Raw genomic sequence first — 19,612 nt, 5'->3', positions numbered from 1 at the left:
ATATATGTATTAGTTATATTATACTATTAGTTATTGTGACGACCCAAAGGGTCATCACCGGTTTTTTCCCTTTTTCCGTGCTTCCGAGGCCTTGAAAACCTCACCTTTAGTAGCCTCGATTTGCGTGCGCAGTCCGGGCGCTTAGCCGGAAAAAGCTTATGTGTTAAATTATAATTTGATAAATTGTGGCTTTAAAATGGTTAAAGTTGACTTTGGTCAACATTTTGGGTAAACGGACCCGGACCCGTGATGTGACTGTCCTGGAGGGTCCGTAGAAAAATATGGGACTCGGGCGTATGCCCGGAATCAAAATCCGAGCTCCCGAGCCCGAGAAACGAATTTTTAAAAGAAATTATTTTCTGAAATTTAATATGAAAATTTGAAATAAAAATGAATTAGAAAGCATTGGTATCGGGCCCGTATTTTGGTTCTGGCGCCCGGTACAGGTCTTATATGTGGTTTAAGCGCTTTCTGTGAAATTTGGTTGAAATCGGACGTCATTTCACGTGTTTCGGACCTAAAACTCTAAGTTTGAAAGTTTATGAAGTTTGATGAAAAAGTGATGATCTTGAGGTTTGATTCCTCGTTTATGATGTTATTTTGGCGATTTAATCGCATGGTTAAGTTCGTAAGATGTTGTTGAGTTAGTGTGTGTTTGGTTAGGAGCCCCGAGGGCTCGGGAGTGTTTCAGAAGTGTTTCGGAGTGGTTTTGGCCTTAGAAAAGTTGCAGAAGTTTCAGTTCTGGTGTTCTGGTATCTAGTTCTATGCGATCGCATAGGTAGCATTGCGATCGCGTAGAGTAATCTTTCAGGTGCCCCACATTTGTTCTTTGTGATCGCATAGATTCATCCGTGATCGCATAGCTTAGCCAGATCCTTCAATGCGAACGCAACCTTTAATCCGCATTCGCGTTTCATTAAGTCCAAACCTGGAATGCATAGTCTTTTCTTCTATGTGTTCGCATCAGCCCTTCCGCGATCGCAATGACCAGCTTCCCCTTATCCTATGCGATCGCATTACCTTCTTCGCGATCACATAGGGCATTTTTGCCCAGCTATTTTAAATACCCAAAACAGAACAGTGACGAGGTTTAGTCTATATCTCACACGAGTTCTTCTTCTCCACAGCTCTTGAGCGAATATTTGAGCACTTCTTCACCAAAGCTTCTTGGGTAAGTAAATTCCCACTCATTTCCTTCATCTTCCTTCATTAATTAATGAGTTTCTAAACCTAAATCATGAAATCAAAGTGGAAATTAGGGGTTTTAGGTAGAGTTAGGTTTTTGGGAATTTTGAGTGATTCAACCTCAATTTGGGGTCGGATCTTAAAATAAATTATATATTTGAACTCGTGGGGTTATGGGTAATCGGGTTTTGGTCCGAGCCTCGTGTTTGGACCATGTGGGCCCGGGGTCGAATTTTGGTATTTTTGGAAGAATGTTATGAACTTCATATCTAAGCTATGGGATTTTGTTATCGAGTCTTTATTGATATTATTGAATTAATTATGCCTAGATATCTTTGTTTCGGAGTCGGATTATAAAGGAAAGGCAGTATTTGAGGGTTGATTGCTATTCTTTGGACCGAAGTAAGTGTTTGTTCTAACTTTGGCTTGAGGGAATATGATTAGAGTGTTGTTTGCTATTTGATAATTGTTGAGCACGGTGTATAGGCATGGTGACGAGTATCTATACACCGGAGTCTAACATGACCGTGAGTCTTATTTGTATTTATTCGAATTTTGTGATACCTCTTCCTTGTTAAATTGATAAATTTCATATAATGTGAAGAGTTTGAGGAAGAATTATGATTTGTACATTCTTGGAGCATTAGCTCGAGTATATCATAAAGCGTGAAAGTATATGAAATGATTGAACCCCTTGGAGCGTTGGCTCAGGTGGTAAAGTGAGATAAGAGGTAAAAGTGAAAGAAAGAGAAAGAATTATTGAATTTCTCCCTTGCCGGGATGCTTGTTGCTTTGTTGACTATCTCCCTTGCCGGGATGTTGAGATTATTGATATTGTTCCCTTGTCGGGTTTTTAACTGCTTAATTGTGCTCCCTTGCCTGGAGTTAGCTGTTTATTTATATTCCCTTGCCGGAATTTCTATCATTATTTGTCTACTCCCTTGCCCCTTGTTTGTGATTGTTGCTTGGGTGAGGAAGAGTGATAAAGCACGAAGGGTGATGTCATGCATTGTTTGCTATTGTGAGGAAAGAGTGTAAAGCACGAAGGGTGATGCCGTGTCGCACGATGTACCATTCCGTGCCGATTTTATTGATTATATGGTGAGGAAAGAGAGTAAAAGCACGAAGGGTGATACCGTGCATATTTCATTTATATGATTGCTTTGGTGAGGACGAGAGTAAAAGCACGAAGGGTGATGTCGTGCATTTGTTGCTTTCTAATTCTTTGTTGATATTCGAGTTATGTTGTTTCTTTCATTACTTGTTGTTATTTGATTTACTTCGAGGTTATAGATTCCCTTACCCTATTTGCCTTGTGATTGTTGTTTGGGTGGGGAAGAGCGTAAAGCACGAAGGGTGATGCCGTGTATTGTTTTGGTGAGGACGAGAGTAAAAGCACGAAGGGTGATGTCGTGCAAATTGTTGACTTTTGATTCTTGTTGACATTATGGCTTATTACTTCTTTCTGTTATTGAGGATTTCTATTTGAAACTGTTAGCTCCCTATAGCATGCTCTCCCCCCCTCTTAGCTGCTTAAATTCTGTATATTTCATTTTATTGCATATATCTGCACAGGTTATTTTCGGTAGGTCCTATCTAGTTTCGTCACTACTTCGCCGGGGTTAGACCAGGCACTTACCAGCACATGGGGTCAGTTGTGCTGATGCTACACTCTCTGCATCTTTTTGCACAGATCCAGGAGCAGCTTTTGGACCTCAGCAGTAGGATTTGATCGGGATCTGACTTCAGTCCAGAGACACCGAGGTAGCCTTGCTGACGTCCGCAGGCCCGGAGTCTCTCTCTCTCTTTATTCAGTTTGTTATCTTTTGTACCGAAACAAACAGTTTATAATTTTCTTTCAGACGATTGTATTCAGTAAATCTTAGAAGTTTGTGAGCATTGTGACACCAATCTTGGGTAGAGGATTATGTTAAACTTTCTGCATTTCTATTCAGTTTTTATATAAGTTAAGACTTCCGCTTGAAATTTTAATTATGTTGCCTTTATTACATGTTGATAATTATGGAAAAGAATGTGTGTTAAACGGAAGGTAATTTAAGTTGGCTTGCCTAGCTCCTATTAGTAGGCGCCATCACGACCCCGAGGGTGGGAAATCCGGGTCCTGACAAGTTGGTATCAGAGCACTAGGTTACTTAGGTCTCACAACTCACGGACAAGCTCGGTAGAGTCTGAGGGATCGGTACGGAGACGTCTGTATTTATCCCGCAGAGGCTACTGAGTTAGGAAAACTTCACATCTGTTCTTTCTTGTCGTGTGGTTCTGTTTCCCCAATACTGATTGAATTTCTACTCCGTTCTTTCGCAGATGGCGAGGACACGCGCTTCCTCATCGACCGCGCAGTAGCCCGAGCCCCCAGCAATAGCTCCTATTAGGGGCAGAGGGCGAGGGCGAGGCCGTGCCAGAGGCAGGGGCAGAGCCAGCCCCGAGTAGCAGTTCCAGAGGTGGAGCCTCATGTGGATTATGATGATGAGGTTCCAGCTCCAGCAGCTTTGGTGGGCCCAGATCAGGTCCCAGAGGGTTTCATTGCCACCCCAGTTCTTCAGGACGCCCTGGTTCGATTGGTGGGCCTTATGGAGAGAGTCACCCGAACAGGTTTGCTTCTTGTAGCACCAACCACTTCTTAGGCTGGAGAAGGGGCTCAGACTCCTGCTACACGCACTCCGAAGCAGATAGCTCCCCAGATTCAGACTCCAGTGGTTCAGCCAGTTAGAGTAGTTCAGTCGGGTGCCATCGCCCATACCGGCGATGGAGCAGCTATGTCCGCCAATGCTTTGTGGAGACTGGATAGGTTCACCAAGCTCTTCACTTCTACTTTTGCCGGTGCATCTACTGAGGATCCCCGGGATTATCTAGACAGCCGCCACAAGGTTCTCAGAAACATGGGTATTGTTGAGACCAATGGGGTTGGTTTTGCTACATTTCGCTTGTCTGGATCCGCCAAGACTTAGTGGAGGGATTATTATTTAGCGAGACCAGCTGGATCGCCATCCTTGACTTGGGAGCAGTTTACAGTGTTATTTCTAGAGAAGTTTCTCCCCGTTACTCAGAGAAAGGCCTATCGGAGGCAGTTTGAGCACCTCCAGCAGGGTTCCATGACTGTTACCCAGTATGAGACCAGGTTCATCGATTTAGCTCGCCATGCCCTCATCATACTTCCCACCGAAAGAGAGAGGGTGAGAAAGTTTATTGATGGTCTTATTCTGCCGACTCGTCTTCAGATGGACAAGGAGGCCGGGAGCGAGATCACATTTCAGGAGGCGGACAATGTGGCCCGCAGAGCTGAGATGGTTCTGTCACAGGGAGGTGGTCATGGGTCGGATAAGAGACCCCGCCATTCAGGAAGATTCAGTGGTACCTCGTCTGGAGGTAGAGATTCGTATGGTAGAGGCCATCCTCCTAGGACTTTCAGTCAGCTCTCCAGGTATCACATGGTATCTCAGGTGGTCGTGGTTCTCAGACGCATTATTTGGATCAGCAGTCCTTCAGTGCACCACCAGCTCCCATCGGTGCACCGCCACTTCAGAGTTTCTAAGGTGGTCATTCAGGGCGACAGGGTCAGCAGTCTCAGCAGCCGAGGGCTTGTTACACTTGTGGTGATATGGGTCACATTGCCAGGTTATGCCCTCGAGCTTCGGGTAGTTCTCAGCAGCAGGGTCTTCGTCCTATGATTCAGGCACCAGTTGCTCCACAACCTGCCCAACCAACTAGAGGCGGGGGTAGAGGACATAGAGGTGGAAGTAGAGGTCATAGAGGTGGAGCTCAGACCGCCAGAGGTAGGGGTCAACCAGCAGTCGATCGTCCCAGGGATGTGATTCAGGGAGGTGGGGCCCAGCCCCGATGTTATGCTTTGCCAGCCAGGCTAGAGACTGAGTCATCTGATGCTGTTATTACAGGTACTATTTTGGTCTGTGATAGAGATGCTTCAGTGCTATTTGACCCTGGATCTACGTATTCATATGTGTCGTCCTATTTTGCACCCTACCTAGTTATGCCTAGTGAGGCCTTGAGTATTCTTGTGTATGTATCTACACCAGTGGGTGATTCAATAGTGGTTGATCGGGTTTATCGTTCCTGTGTTGTGGTGTTTAGGGGACTTGAGACCCGTGTTGATTTGTTGCTCTTAGATATGGTGGATTTCGACGTTATATTAGGGATGGATTGGTTGTCCCCGTATCATGCGATCTTGGATTGTCATTCCAAGACTGTGACTTTAGCCTTACCGGATTTGCCCCGTTTAGAGTGGAGAGGGACTCCTGTTCATTCTACCCGCAGTGTGATTTTGTATGTGAAGGCTCGGCGTATGGTCGAGAAGGGGTGTTTGGCCTACTTGGCTTATGTTCGTGATTCCAGTGCTGAGATTCCCTCTATTGATTATGTGCCTATGGTTCGTGAGTTTCCCGAGGTTTTCCCATCAGAAATGCCAAGGATACCACCCAATAGGGATATTGATTTTTGCATCGATTTGGCTTCGGGCACTCAGCCCATTTCTATTCCGCCATATCGCATGGCCCCGCCAGAGTTGAAAGAGTTGAAAGAGCAGTTGCAAGACTTGCTTGATAAGGATTTCATTAGACCCAGTGTATCGCCTTGGGGTGCGCCAGTTCTGTTTGTAAAGAAAAAGGATGGCTCCATGAGAATGTGCATTGATTACCGGCAATTGAACAAGGTTACAATTAAGAATAAGTATCCACTGCCGAGGATCGATGATTTGTTCGATCAGCTTCAGGGTGCCAAGGTATTTTCAAAGATCGACTTGAGATCTGGCTACCATCAGTTGAGGATTAGGGCATCCGATGTCCCTAAGACAGCATTCTGCACTCGGTACGGGCATTATGAGTTCTTGGTTATGTCATTTGGGTTGACCAATGCCCCGACAACCTTTATGGATTTGATGAACCGAGTGTTCAGGCCTTATTTGGACTCGTTTGTGATAGTCTTCATTGATGATATTTTGATATATTCCCTCAGTCGGGAGCAGCACGAGCAGCATCTTAGAGTGGTTCTTCAGACCTTGAGGGATAGTCAGTTATATGCTAAGTTCTCAAAGAGCGATTTATGGTTGAGCTCAGTTGCATTTCTGGGTCATGTTGTATCAGTAGAGGGTATTCAGGTTGATCCAAAGAAGATTGAGGCAGTCAAGAACTGGCCTAGACCAGAGCATCAGCCATAGAGATTCGGAGTTTATTGGGGTTAGCAGGTTACTATCGTCGGTTCGTGGAGGGGTTCTCATCTATTGCAGCCCCGATGACTAGGTTGACCCAGAAGGGAGCCCAGTTCAGACTGTCGGACGAGTGCGAGGCGAGCTTTTAGAAGCTCAAGACAGCTCTGACTACGGCACCGGTATTGGTTTTGCCCACAGGTTCAGGGCCTTATACAGTCTATTATGATGCATCACGTATTGGACTTGGTGCAGTGTTGATGCAGGATGGCAAGGTCATTGCCTATGCTTCGAGGCAGTTGAAGGTTCATGAGAAGAACTATCCAGTGCATGATTTGGAGTTGGCAGCCATTGTTCACGTATTGAAGATTTGGAGGCGCTATCTGTATGGCATGGCGTGTGAGGTGTTCACGGATCATAAGAGTCTTCAGTATTTGTTCAAGCAAAAGGAGTTGAATTTGAGGCAGAAGAGGTGGTTGGAGTTGTTGAAAGATTATGACATCACTATCCTATATCACCCGGGAAAGGCCAATGTGGTGGCCGATGCCTTGAGTAGGAAGTCAGCCAGTATGGGCAGTCTTGCTTATATTCCGGTCGGTGAGAGACCGCTTGCTTTGGACGTTCAGGCTTTGGCCAATCAGTTTGTGAGGTTGGACATTTCTGAGCCTAGTCGAGTATTAGCTTGCACGGTCGCTCGTTCTTCGTTATTGGAGCGTATCCGTGATCGGCAATTCGATGATCCCCATTTGTGTGTCTTGAGAGACACGGTGCAGCATGGAGGTGCCAAGCAGGTTACCTTAGGTAATGATGGAGTTTTGAGATTGCAGGGTCGAGTTTGTGTGCCTAATATGGATGGGCTTCGAGAGTTGATTTTAGAGAAGGCCCATAGCTCCCGGTACTCTATTCATCCGGGCACCGCGAAGATGTATCAGGACTTGCGACAGCATTATTGGTGGCATAGAATGAAGAAGGATATTGTTGCCTATGTGTCTCGGTGTTTGAATTGTCAGCAGGTTAAGTATGAGCATCAGAGGCCTGGTGGTTATTTTAGAGGATTGAGCTTCCCGAGTGGAAAGTGGGAGCGGATCACTATGGACTTTGTTGTTGGGCTCCCGCAGACTCGGAGGAAGTTCGACGCAGTTTGGGTCATTGTTGATAGGCTAACCAAGTCAGCGCATTTCATTCCTGTGGCAGTCTCCTATTCATCCGAGAGGTTAGCTGAGATCTATCTCCGGGAGATTGTTCGCCTTCATGGTGTGCCGATATCTATCATCTCGGACCGAGGTACTTAGTTTACCTCGCATTTCTGGAAAGCAGTCCAGCGAGAGTTAGGCACCTAGGTTGAGTTGAGTACAACATTTCATCCTCAGACGGATGGGCAGTCCGAGCGGACTATTCAGATATTGGAGGATATGCTCCGAGCTTGTGTCATTGACTTTGGAGATTCGTGGGATCAGTTCTTTCCTTTACTAGAGTTTTCCTACAACAACAGCTACCAGTCGAGTATCCAGATGGCTCCTTATAAGGCTTTGTATAGTAGGCGATGTCGATCTCCGGTTGGATGGTTTGAGCCGGGGGAGGCTCGGTTGTTGGGTACTGATTTAGTTCAGGAGGCTTTGGACAAGGTCAGTATCATTCAGGATAGACTTCGTACAGCTCAGTCCAGGCAAAAGAGCTATGCAGATCGAAAGGTTTGAGATGTGGCTTTCATGGGTTGCGAGCGAGTATTGCTCCGAGTGTCGCCTATGAAGGGCGTGATGAGATTTGGGAAGAAGGGCAAGCCTAGACCTAGGTTCATTGGTCCATTTGAGATTCTTGATCGAGTGGGAGAGGTGGATTATAGACTTGCATTGCCGCTGAGTTTATCCGCCGTGCATCCAGTGTTTCATATGTCCATGCTTCAGAAGTATCATGCCGATCCATCCCACATGTTAGATTTCAGCACTGTCCAGTTGGACAAGGACTTGTTTTATGAGGAGGAGCCGGTAGCTATTCTAGACCAGTAGGTTCGTTAGTAGAGATCAAAGAGTTTTCCTTCGGTTCGTGTTCAGTGGAGAGGTCAGCCTCATGAGACATCTACCTGGGAGTCCGAGTCCGATATGCGGGACCATTATCCTTACCTTTTCCCCGAATTAGGTACTTCCTTCTTATGTCCGTTCGAGGACGAACGATTTTTTAGAGGTGCAGAATGTGACGACCCAAAGGGTCATCACCGGTTTTCTCCCTTTTTCCATGCTTCTGAGGCCTTGAAAACCTCACCTTTAGTTGCCTCGATTTGTGTGCGCAGTCCGGGCGCGTAGCCAGAAAAAGCTTATGTGTTAAATTATGTGAAATTTAATAAATTGTGGCTTTAAAATGGTTAAAGTTGACTTTGGTCAACATTTTGGGTAAACGGACCCGGACCCGTGATGTGAAGGTCCTGGAGGGTCCGTAGAAAAATATGGGACTCGGGCGTATGCCCGAAATCGAAATTCGAGGTCCCGAGCCCGAGAAACGATTTTTTAAAAGAAATTGTTTTCTGAAATTTAATATGAAAATTTGAAATAAAAATGAATTAGAAAGCATTGGTATCAGGCCCGTATTTTGGTTCCGGCTCCCGGTACAGGTCTTATATGTGGTTTAAGCGCTTTCTGTGAAATTTGGTTGAAATCGGACGTCATTTGACGTGTTTCGGACCTAAAACTCTAAGTTTGAAAGTTTATGAAGTTTGATGAAAAAGTGATGATCTTGAGGTTTGATTCCTCGTTTATGATGTTATTTTGGCGATTTAATCGCATGGTTAAGTTCGTAGGATGTTGTTGAGTTAGTGTGTGTGTTTGGTTAGGAGCCCCGAGGGCCCGGGAGTGTTTCGAAAGTGTTTCGGAGTGGTTTTGACCTTAGAAAAGTTGCAGAATTTTCAGTTCTGGTGTTCTGGTATCTAGTTCTATGCGATCGCATAGGTAGCATTGCGATCGCATAGAGTAATCTTTCAGGTGCCCCACATTTGTTCTATGCGATCGCATAGCTTAGCCAGATCCTTCAATGCGAACGCAACCTTTAATCCGTGTTCGCGTTTCATTAAGTCCAAACCTGGAATGCACAGTCTTTTCTTCTATGCGTTCGCATCAGCCCTTCCGCGATCGCAATGACTAGCTTCCCCTTACCTTATACGATCACATAGGGAATTTTTGCCCAGCGATTTTAAATACCCAAAACAGAACAGTGACGAGGTTTAGTCCATATCTCACACGAGTTCTTCTTCTCCACAGCTCTTGAGCGAATTTTTGAGCACTTCTTCACCAAAGCTTCTTGGGTAAGTAAATTCCCACTCATTTCCTTCATCTTCCTTCATTAATTAATGAGTTTCTAAACCTAAATCATGAAATCAAAGTGGAAATTAGGGGTTTTGGGTAGAGTTAGGTTTTTGGGAATTTTGAGTGATTCAACCTCAATTTGGGGTCGGATCTTAAAATGAATTATATATTTGAACTCATGGGGTTATGGGTAATCGGGTTTTGGTCCGAGCCTCGTGTTTGGACCATGTGGGCCCGGGGTCGAATTTTGGTATTTTTGGAAGAATGCTAGGAACGTCATATCTAAGCTATGAGATTTTGTTATCGAGTCTTTATTGATATTATTGAATTAATTATGCCTAGATATCGTTGTTTCGGAGTCGGATTATAAAGGAAAGGCGGTATTTGAGGGTTGATTGCTATTCTTTGGACCGAGGTAAGTGTTTGTTCTAACTTTGGCTTGAGGGAATATGATTAGAGTGTTGTTTGCTATTTGATAATTGTTGAGCACAGTGTATAGGCATGGTGACGAGTATCTATATACCGGAGTCTAGCATGACCGTGAGTCTTATTTGTGTTTATTCGACTTTTGTGATACCTCTTCCTTGTTAAATTGATAAATTTCATATAATGTGAAGAGTTTGAGGAAGAATTATGATTTGTACATTCTTGGAGCATTAGCTCGAGTATATCATAAAGCGTGAAAGTATATGAAATGATTGAACTCCTTGGAGCGTTGGCTCAGGTGGTAAAGTGAGATAAGAGGTAAAAGTAAAAGAAAGAGAAAGAATTATTGAATTGCTCCCTTGCCGGGATGCTTGTTGCTTTGTTGACTATCTCCCTTGCCGGGATGCTGAGATTATTGATATTGTTCCCTTGCCGGGTTTTTAACTGCTTAATTGTGCTCCCTTGCCTGGAGTTAGCTGTTTATTTGTATTCCCTTGCCGGGATTTCTATCATTATTTGTCTACTCCCTTGCCCCTTGTTTGTGATTATTGCTTGGGTGAGGAAGAGTGATAAAGCACGAAGGGTGATGCCATGCATTGTTTACTATTGTGAGGAAAGAGTGTAAAGCATGATGGGTGATGTCGTGCCGCACGATGTACCATTCCGTGCCGATTTTATTGATTATATGGTGAGGAAAGAGAGTAAAAGCATGAAGGGTGATGTCGTGCATATTTCATTTATATGATTGCTTTGGTGAGGACGAGAGTAAAAGCACGAAGGGTGATGCTGTGCATTTTTTGCTTTCTGATTCTTTGTTGATATCCGAGTTATGTTGTTTCTTTCATTACTTGTTGTTATTTGATTTACTTCGAGGTTATAGATTCCATTACCCTATTTGCCTTATGATTGTTGTTTGGGTGAGGAAGAGCATAAAGCACGAAGGGTGATGCCGTGTATTATTTCATTTATATGATTGTTTTGGTGAGGACGAGAGTAAAAGCACGAAGGGTGATGCCGTGCAAATTGTTGACTTTTGATTCTTGTTGACATTCTGGCTTGTTACTTCTTTTTGTTATTGAGGATTTCTATTTACTGTTAGCTCCCTATAGCATGCTCTCCCCCCCTCTTAGCTGCTTAAATTTTGTATATTTCCTTTCAGGTTGTTTTCGGTAGGTCCTGTCTAGCCTCGTCACTACTTTGCCGGGGTTAGACCAAGCACTTACCAGCACATAGGGTCGGTTGTGCTGATGCTACACTCTGTGCATCTTTTTACATAGATCCAGGAGCAGCTTTTAGACCCCAGCAGTAGGATTTGATCGAGAGCTGACTTCATTCCAGAGACACCGAGGTAGCCTTGCTGACGGCCGCAGGCCCGGAGTCTCTCTCTCTCTTTATTCAGTTTGTTATCTTTTGTACCGAAACAAACAGTTTATAATTTTCTTTTAGACGATTGTATTTAGTAAATCTTAGAAGTTCGTGAGCATTGTGACACCAATCTTGGGTAGAGGATTATGTTAAACTTTCCGCATTTCTATTCAGTTTTTATATAAGTTAAAACTTCCGCTTGAAATTTTAATTATGTTGCCTTTATTACATGTTGATAATTATGGAAAAGAATGTGTGTTAAACGGAAGGTAATTTAAGTTGGCTTGCCTAGCTCCTATTAGTAGGCGCCATCACGACCTCGAGGGTGGGAAATCCGGGTCGTGACAAGTTGGTATCAGAGCACTAGGTTCACCAAGCTCTTCACTTCTACTTTTGCCGGTGCATCTACTGGGGATCCCTAGGATTATCTAGACAGCTGCCACAAGGTTCTCAGAAACATGGGTATTGTTGAGACCAATGGGGTTGGTTTTGCTACATTTTGTTTGTCTGGATCCGCCAAGACTTGGTGGAGGGATTATTGCTTAGCGAGACCAGCCAGATCGCCATCCTTGACTTGGGAGCAGTTTACAGTGTTATTTCTAGAGAAGTTTCTCCCCGTTACTTAGAGAGAGGCCTATCGGAGGCAGTTTGAGCGCCTCCAGCAGGGTTCCATGACTGTTACCCAGTGTGAGACCAGGTTCATCGATTTAGCTCGCCATGTCATCATCATACTTCCCACCGAGAGAGAGAGGGTGAGAAGGTTTATTGATGGTCTTATTTTGCCGATTCATCTTCAGATGGCCAAGGAGGCCGGGAGCGAGATCACATTTCACGAGGCGGCCAATGTGGCCCGCAGAGTTGAGATGAATCTGCCATAGGGAGGTGGTCATGGGTCAGATAAGAGACCCCAACATTTAGGAAGATTCAGTGGTACCTCGTCTGGAGGTAGAGATTCGTATGGTAGAGGCCATCCTCCTAGGCCCTTTCAGTCAGCTCTCCAGGTATCACATGGTATCTCAGGTGGTCGTGGTTCTCAGATGCATTATTTGGATCAGCAGTCCTTCAGTGCACCACTAGCTCCTATCGGTGCACCGCCGCTTCAGAGTTTCTGAGGTGGTCATTCAGGGCAACAGGGTTAGCAGTCTCAACAGCCGAGGGCTTGTTACACTTGTGGTGATATGGGTCACATTGCTAGGTTTTGCCCTCGAGCTTCGGGTAGTTCTCAGCAGCAGGGTCATTGTCCTATGATTCAGGCACCAGTTGCTCCACAGCCTGCCCAACCAACTAGAGGCGGGGGTAGAGGACATAGAGGTAGAGGTAAAAGACATAGAGGTGGAGCTCAGACCGCCAGAGGTAAGGGTCAGCTAGCAGCCGATCGTCCTAGGGATGTGATTCAGGGAGGTGGGGCCCAGCCCTGATGTTATGCTTTGCCAACTAGGCTAGAGGCTGAGTCATCCGATGCTGTTATTACAGGTACTATTTTGGTATGTGATAGAGATGCTTCAGTGCTATTTGACCTTGGATCTACGTATTCATATGTGTCGTCCTATTTTCCACCTTACCTGGTTATGCCTAGTGAGGCCTTGAGTATTCCTGTGTATGTATCTACACCAGTGGGTAATTATATAGTGGTTGATCGGGTTCATCGTTCCTGTGTTGTGGTGTTTAGGGGACTTGAGACCTGTGTTGATTTGTTTCTCTTAGATATGGTGGATTTCGATGTTATATTAGGGATGGATTGGTTGTCCCCGTATCATCCGATCTTGGATTGTCATGCCAAGACTATGACTTTAGCCTTACCGGATTTGCCCCGTTTAGAGTGGAGAGGGACTCTTGGTCATTCTACCCGCAATGTGATTTCGTATGTGAAGGCTCGTTGTATGGTCGAGAAGAGGTGTTTGGCCTACTTGGCTTATGTTCGTATTCCAGTGCTGAGATTCCCTCTATTGATTCTGTGCCTGTGGTTCGTGATTTTCCTGAGGTTTTCCCATTAGACTTGCCAGGGATGCCACCCGATAGGGATATTAATTTTTGCATCGATTTGGCTCTGGTCACTCAGCCCATTTCTATTTTGCCATATCGCATGGCCCCGCCAGAGTTGAAAGAGTTGAAAGAGCAGTTGCAAGACTTGCTTGAGAAGGGTTTCATTGACCCAGCGTATTGCCTTGGGGTGCGCCGGTTCTGTTTGTAAAGGAAAAGTATGGCTCGATGAGAATGTGCATTGATTACCGGCAATTGAACAAGGTTACAATTAAGAATAAGTATCCACTACCGAGGATCGATGATTTGTTCGATCAGCTTCAGGGTGCCAAGGTATTTTCAAAGATCAACTTGAGATCTGGCTACCATTAATTGATGATTAGGGCATCTGATGTCCCTAAGACAGCATTCCGCACTCGGTACGGGCATTATGAGTTCTTGGTTATGTCATTTGGGTTGACCAATACCCCAACAGCCTTTATGGATTTCATGAACCGAGCGTTCAGGCCTTATTTGGACTCGTTCGTGATAGTCTTCATTGATGATATTTTGATATATTCCCGCAGCCGGGAGCAGCACGAGCAGCATCTTAGAGTGGTTCTTCAGACCTTAAGGGATAGTCAGTTATATGTTAAGTTCTCGAAGAGCTAGTTCTGGTTGAGCTCAGTTGCATTTCTGGGTCATATTATATCAGCAGAGGGTATTCAGGTTGATCCAAAGAAGATTGAGGCAGTCAAAAACTGTCCTAGACCAGCATCAGCCACATAGATTCGGAGTTTCTTGGGGTTAGCAGGTTACTATCGTCGGTTCGTGGAGGGGTTCTCATCTATTGCAGCCCCGATGACTAGGTTGACCCAGAAGGGAGCCTAGTTCAGATGGTCGGACGAGTGTGAGGCGAGCTTTCAGAAGCTCAAGACAGCTCTGACTACGGCACTGGTATTGGTTTTGCCCACAGGTTCAGGGCCTTATACAGTCTATTGTGATGCATCTCGTATTGGACTTGGCGCAGTGTTGATGCAGGATGGAAAGGTCATTGCCTATGCTTCGAGGCAGTTGAAGGTTCATGAGAAGAACTATCCAGTGCATGATTTGGAGTTAGCAACCATTGTTCACACATTGATGATTTGGAGGCATTATTTGTATGGCGTGACGTGTGAGGTGTTCACGAATCATAAGAGTCTTCAATATTTGTTCAAGCAAAAAGAGTTGAATTTGAGGCAGAGGAGGTGGTTGGAGTTGTTGAAAGATTATGACATCACTATCCTATATCACCCGGGAAAGGCCAATATGGGGCCGATGCCTTGAGTAGGAAGTCAGCCAGTATGGGCAGTCTTGCTTATATTCCGGTCGGCGAGAGACCGCTTGTTTTAGATGTTCAGGCTTTAGCCAATCAGTTAGTGAGGTTGGATATTTCTGAGCCTAGTAGAGTATTAGCTTGCACGGTCGCTCGTTCTTTGTTATTAGAGCGTATCTGTGATCGGTAGTTTGATGACCCCCATTTGTGTATCCTTAGAGACACGGTGCAACGTGGAGGTGCCAAGCAGGTTACCTTAGGTAATGATGGAGTTTTGCGATTGCAGGGTCAAGTTTGTGTGCTTAATGTGGATGGGCTTCGAGAGTTGATTTTAGAGGAGGCCCATAGCTCCCGGTACTCTATTCATCCGGGTGCCACGAAGATGTATCAAGACTTGCGACAGTATTATTGGTGGCATAAAATGAAGAAGGATATCGTTGCCTATGTGGCTCGGTGTTTGAATTGTCAGCAGGTTACGTATGAGCATTAGAGGCCTGGTGGTTTATTTCAGAGGATTGAGCTTCCCGAGTGGAAGTGGGAGCGGATCACTACGGACTTTGTTGTTGGGCTCCCGCAAACTCGGAGGAAGTTTGACGCAGTTTGGGTCATTGTTGATAGGCTGACCAAGTCAACGCATTTCATTCCTGTGGCAGTCTCCTATTCATCCGAGAGGTTAGCCGAGATCTATATCCGGGAGATTATTCGTCTTTATGGTGTGCCGGTATCTATCATCTCGGACTGAGGTACTCAGTTTACCTCGTGTTTCTGGAAAGCAGTCCAGCGAGAGTTAGGCACCCAGGTTGAGTTGAGTACAACATTTCATCCTCAGACGGATGGGCAGTCCGAGCGGACTATTCAGATATTGGAGGATATGCTCCGAGCTTGTGTCATTGACTTTGGAGGTTCGTGGGATCAGTTCTTGCCTTTAGCAGAGTTTGCCTACAACAACAGCTACCAGTCGAGTATCCAGATGGCTCCTTATAAGGCTTTGTATGGTAGGCGATGTCGATCTCCGGTTGGATGGTTTGAGCCGGGGGAGGCTCGGTTGTTGGGTACAGATTTGGTTCAGGAGGCTTTGGACAAGGTCAGGATCATTCAGGATAGACTTCGTACAGCTCAGTCCAGGAAAAAGAGCTATGCAGATCGAAAGGTTCGAGATGTGGCTTTCATGGTTGGTGAGCGGGTATTGCTCCGAGTGTCGCCTATGAAGGGCGTGATGAGATTTGGGAAGAAGGGCAAGCTTAGCCCTAGGTTTATTGGTCCATTTGAGATTCTTGATCGAGTGGGAGAGGTGGATTATAGACTTGCATTGCCACCGAGCTTATCAGCCGTACATCTAGTGTTTCATGTGTCCATTCATCGGAAATATCACGGCGATCCATCCCACGTGTTATATTTCAGCACTGTCCAGTTGGACAAGGACTTATCTTATGAGGAGGAGCCGGTAGCTACTCTAGACCGGCAGGTTCGCCAGTTGAGGTCGAAGAGTTTTCCTTCGGTTCGTGTTCAGTGGAGTGGTCAGCCTCCTGAGGCATCGACCTGGGAGTCCGAGTCCGATATGCGGGACCGTTATCCCTACCTTTTCCCCGACTTAGGTACTTCCTTCTTATGTTCGTTCGAGGACGAACGGTTTTTTTAGAGGTGGAGAATGTGATGACCCTTCATCACCGGTTTTCTCCCTTTTTCCATGCTTCCGAGGCCTTGAAAACCTCACCTTTAGTTGCCTCGATTTGCATGCGCAGTTCGGGCGCGTAGCCGAAAAAAGCTTATGTGTTAAATTATGTGAAATTTGATAAATTGTGGCTTTAAAATGGTTAAAGTTGACTTTGGTCAACATTTTAGATAAACGGACCTGGACCCATGATGTGACGGTCCTGGAGGGTCCGTATAAAAATATGAGACTCGGGCGTATGCCCGGAATCGAAATCCGAGGTCCCGAGCCCGAGAAACGAATTTTTAAAAGAAATTATTTTCTGAAATTTAATATGAAAATTTGAAATAAAAATGAATTAGAAAGCATTGGTATCGGGCCCGTATTTTGGTTCCAGCGCCCGATACAGGTCTTATATATGGTTTAAGCGCTTTCTGTGAAATTTGGTTGAAATCGGACGTCATTTGACGTGTTTCGGACCTAAAACTCTAAGTTTGAAAGTTTATGAAGTTTGATGAAAAAGTGATGATCTTGAGGTTTGATTCCTCGTTTATGATGTTATTTTGGCGATTTAATCGCATGGTTAAGTTCGTAGGATGTTGTTGAGTTCGTGTGTGTTTGGTTAGGAGCCCCGAGAGCTCGGGAGTGTTTCGGAGTGGTTTTGGCCTTAGAAAAGTTGCAGAAGTTTCAGTTCTGGTGTTCTGGTATCTAGTTCTATGCGATCGCATAGGTAGCATTGCGATCGCGTAGAGTAATCTTTCAGGTGCCCCACATTTGTTCTATGTGATCGCATAGATTCATCCGCGATCGCATAGCTTAGCCAGATCCTTCAATGCGAACGCAACCTTTAATCCGCGTTCGCGTTTCATTAAGTCCAAACCTGGAATGCACAGTCTTTTCTTCTATGCGTTCGCATCAGCCCTTCTGCGATTGCAATGACCAGCTTCCCCTTACCCTATGCGATCGCATAGGGCATTTTTGCCCAGCGATTTTAAATACCCAAAACAGAACAGTGACGAGGTTTAGTCCATATCTCACACGAGTTCTTCTTCTCCACAGCTCTTGAGCGAATGTTTGAGCACTTCTTCACCAAAGCTTCTTGGGTAAGTAAATTCCCACTCATTTCCTTCATCTTCATTCATTAATTAATGAGTTTCTAAACCTAAATCATGAAATCAAAGTGGAAATTAGGGGTTTTGGGTAGAGTTAGGTTTTTGGGAATTTTGAGTGATTCAACCTCAATTTGGGGTCGGATCTTAAAATAAATTATACATTTGAACTCGTGGGGTTATGGGTAATCGGGTTTTGGTCCGAGCCTCGTATTTGGAACATGTGGGCCCAGGGTCGAATTTTGGTATTTTTGGAAGGCTGCTAGGAACTTCATATCTAAGCTATGAGATTTTGTTATCGAGTCTTTATTGATATTATTGAATTAATTATGCCTAGATATCGTTGTTTCGGAGTCGGATTATAAAGGAAAGGCGGTATTTGAGGGTTGATTGCTATTCTTTGGACCGGGGTAAGTGTTTGTTCTAAATTTGGCTTGAGAGAATATGATTAGAGTGTTGTTTGCTATTTGCTAATTGTTGAGTACGGTGTATAGGCATGGTGACGAGTATCTATACACCGGAGTCTAGCATGACCGTGAGTCTTATTTGTGTTTATTCGGATTTTGTGATACCTCTTCCTTGTTAAATTGATAAATTTCATATAATGTGAAGAGTTTGAGGAAGAATTATGATTTGTACATTCTTGGAGCATTGGCTCGAGTATATCATAAAGCGTGAAAGTATATGAAATGATTGAACCCCTTGGAGCGTTGGCTCAGGTGGTAAATTGAGATAAGAGGTAAAAGTGAAAGAAAGAGAAAGAATTATTGAATTGCTCCCTTGCTGGGATGCTTGTTGCTTTGTTGACTATCTCCCTTGCCGGGATGCTGAGATTATTGATATTGTTCCCTTGCCGGGTTTTTAACTGCTTAATTGTGCTCCCTTGCCGGGAGTTAGCTGTTTATTTGTATTCCCTTGCCGGGATTTCTATCATTATTTGTCTACTCCCTTGCCCCTTGTTTGTGATTGTTGCTTGGGTGAGGAAGAGTGATAAAGCACTAAGGGTGATGTCGTGCATTGTTTGCTATTGTGAGGAAAGAGTGTAAAGCACGAAGGGTGATGTCGTGCCGCACGATGTATCATTCCGTGCCGATTTTATTGATTATATGGTGAGGAAAGAGAGTAAAAGCACGAAGGGTGATGCCGTACATATTTCATTTATATGATTGTTTTGGTGAGGCCGAGAGTAAAAGCACGAAGGGTGATGCCGTGCAAATTGTTGACTTTTGATTCCTGTTGACATTCTGGCTTATTACTTCTTTCTGTTATTGAGGATTTCTATTTGAAACTGTTAGCTCCCCATAGCATGCTCTCCCCCCCTCTTAGCTGCTTAAATTCTGTATATTTTCTTTTATTGCATATATCTGCACAGGTTGTTTTCGGTAGATCCTGTCTAGCCTTGTCACTACTTCGCTGGGGTTAGGCCAGACACTTACTAGCACATGAGGTCGGTTGTGCTGATGCTACACTCTGTGCATCTTTTTGCACAGATCCAGGAGCAGCTTTTGGACCTCAGCAGTAGGATTTGATCGAGAGCTGACTTCAGTCCAGAGACACCGAGGTAGCCTTGCTGACGTCCGTAAGCCCGGAGTCTCTCTCTCTCTTTATTCAGTTTGTTATCTTTTGTACCGAAACAAATAGTTTATAATTTTCTTTCAGACGATTGTATTTAGTAAATCTTAGAAGTTCGTGAGCATTGTGACACCAATCTTGGGTAGAGGATTATGTTAAACTTTCCGCATTTCTATTCAGTTTTTATATAAGTTAAGACTTCCGCTTGAAATTTTAATTATGTTGCCTTAATTGCATGTTGATAATTATGGAAAAGAATGTGTGTTAAACGGAAGGTAATTTAAGTTGGCTTGCCTAGCTCCTATTAGTAGGCGCTATCACGACCCCGAGGGTGGGAAATCCGGGTCGTGACAGTTATACATCATATTCAGTTCTATTCTTATACATAGCAAATCATAACATTAGCAATACCATAATTTTTAATATATGGATAAACATGTATAAAGACAGAAATGCATCTTCAAAAAAAATTCAAATCCTTTCCAAAGTTTTTGGAGAGTATTTTTGTAAGAAAATAATTATTTTTTTAAAAGTTATACAATGTATGTTATTTTTAAT

This window comes from Nicotiana tabacum, chromosome 10 (genome assembly GCF_000715075.1).
Source record: "Nicotiana tabacum cultivar K326 chromosome 10, ASM71507v2, whole genome shotgun sequence".
Taxonomy (NCBI): Eukaryota; Viridiplantae; Streptophyta; class Magnoliopsida; order Solanales; family Solanaceae; genus Nicotiana; species Nicotiana tabacum.
Note: the sequence above shows the minus strand (reverse complement) of the source record.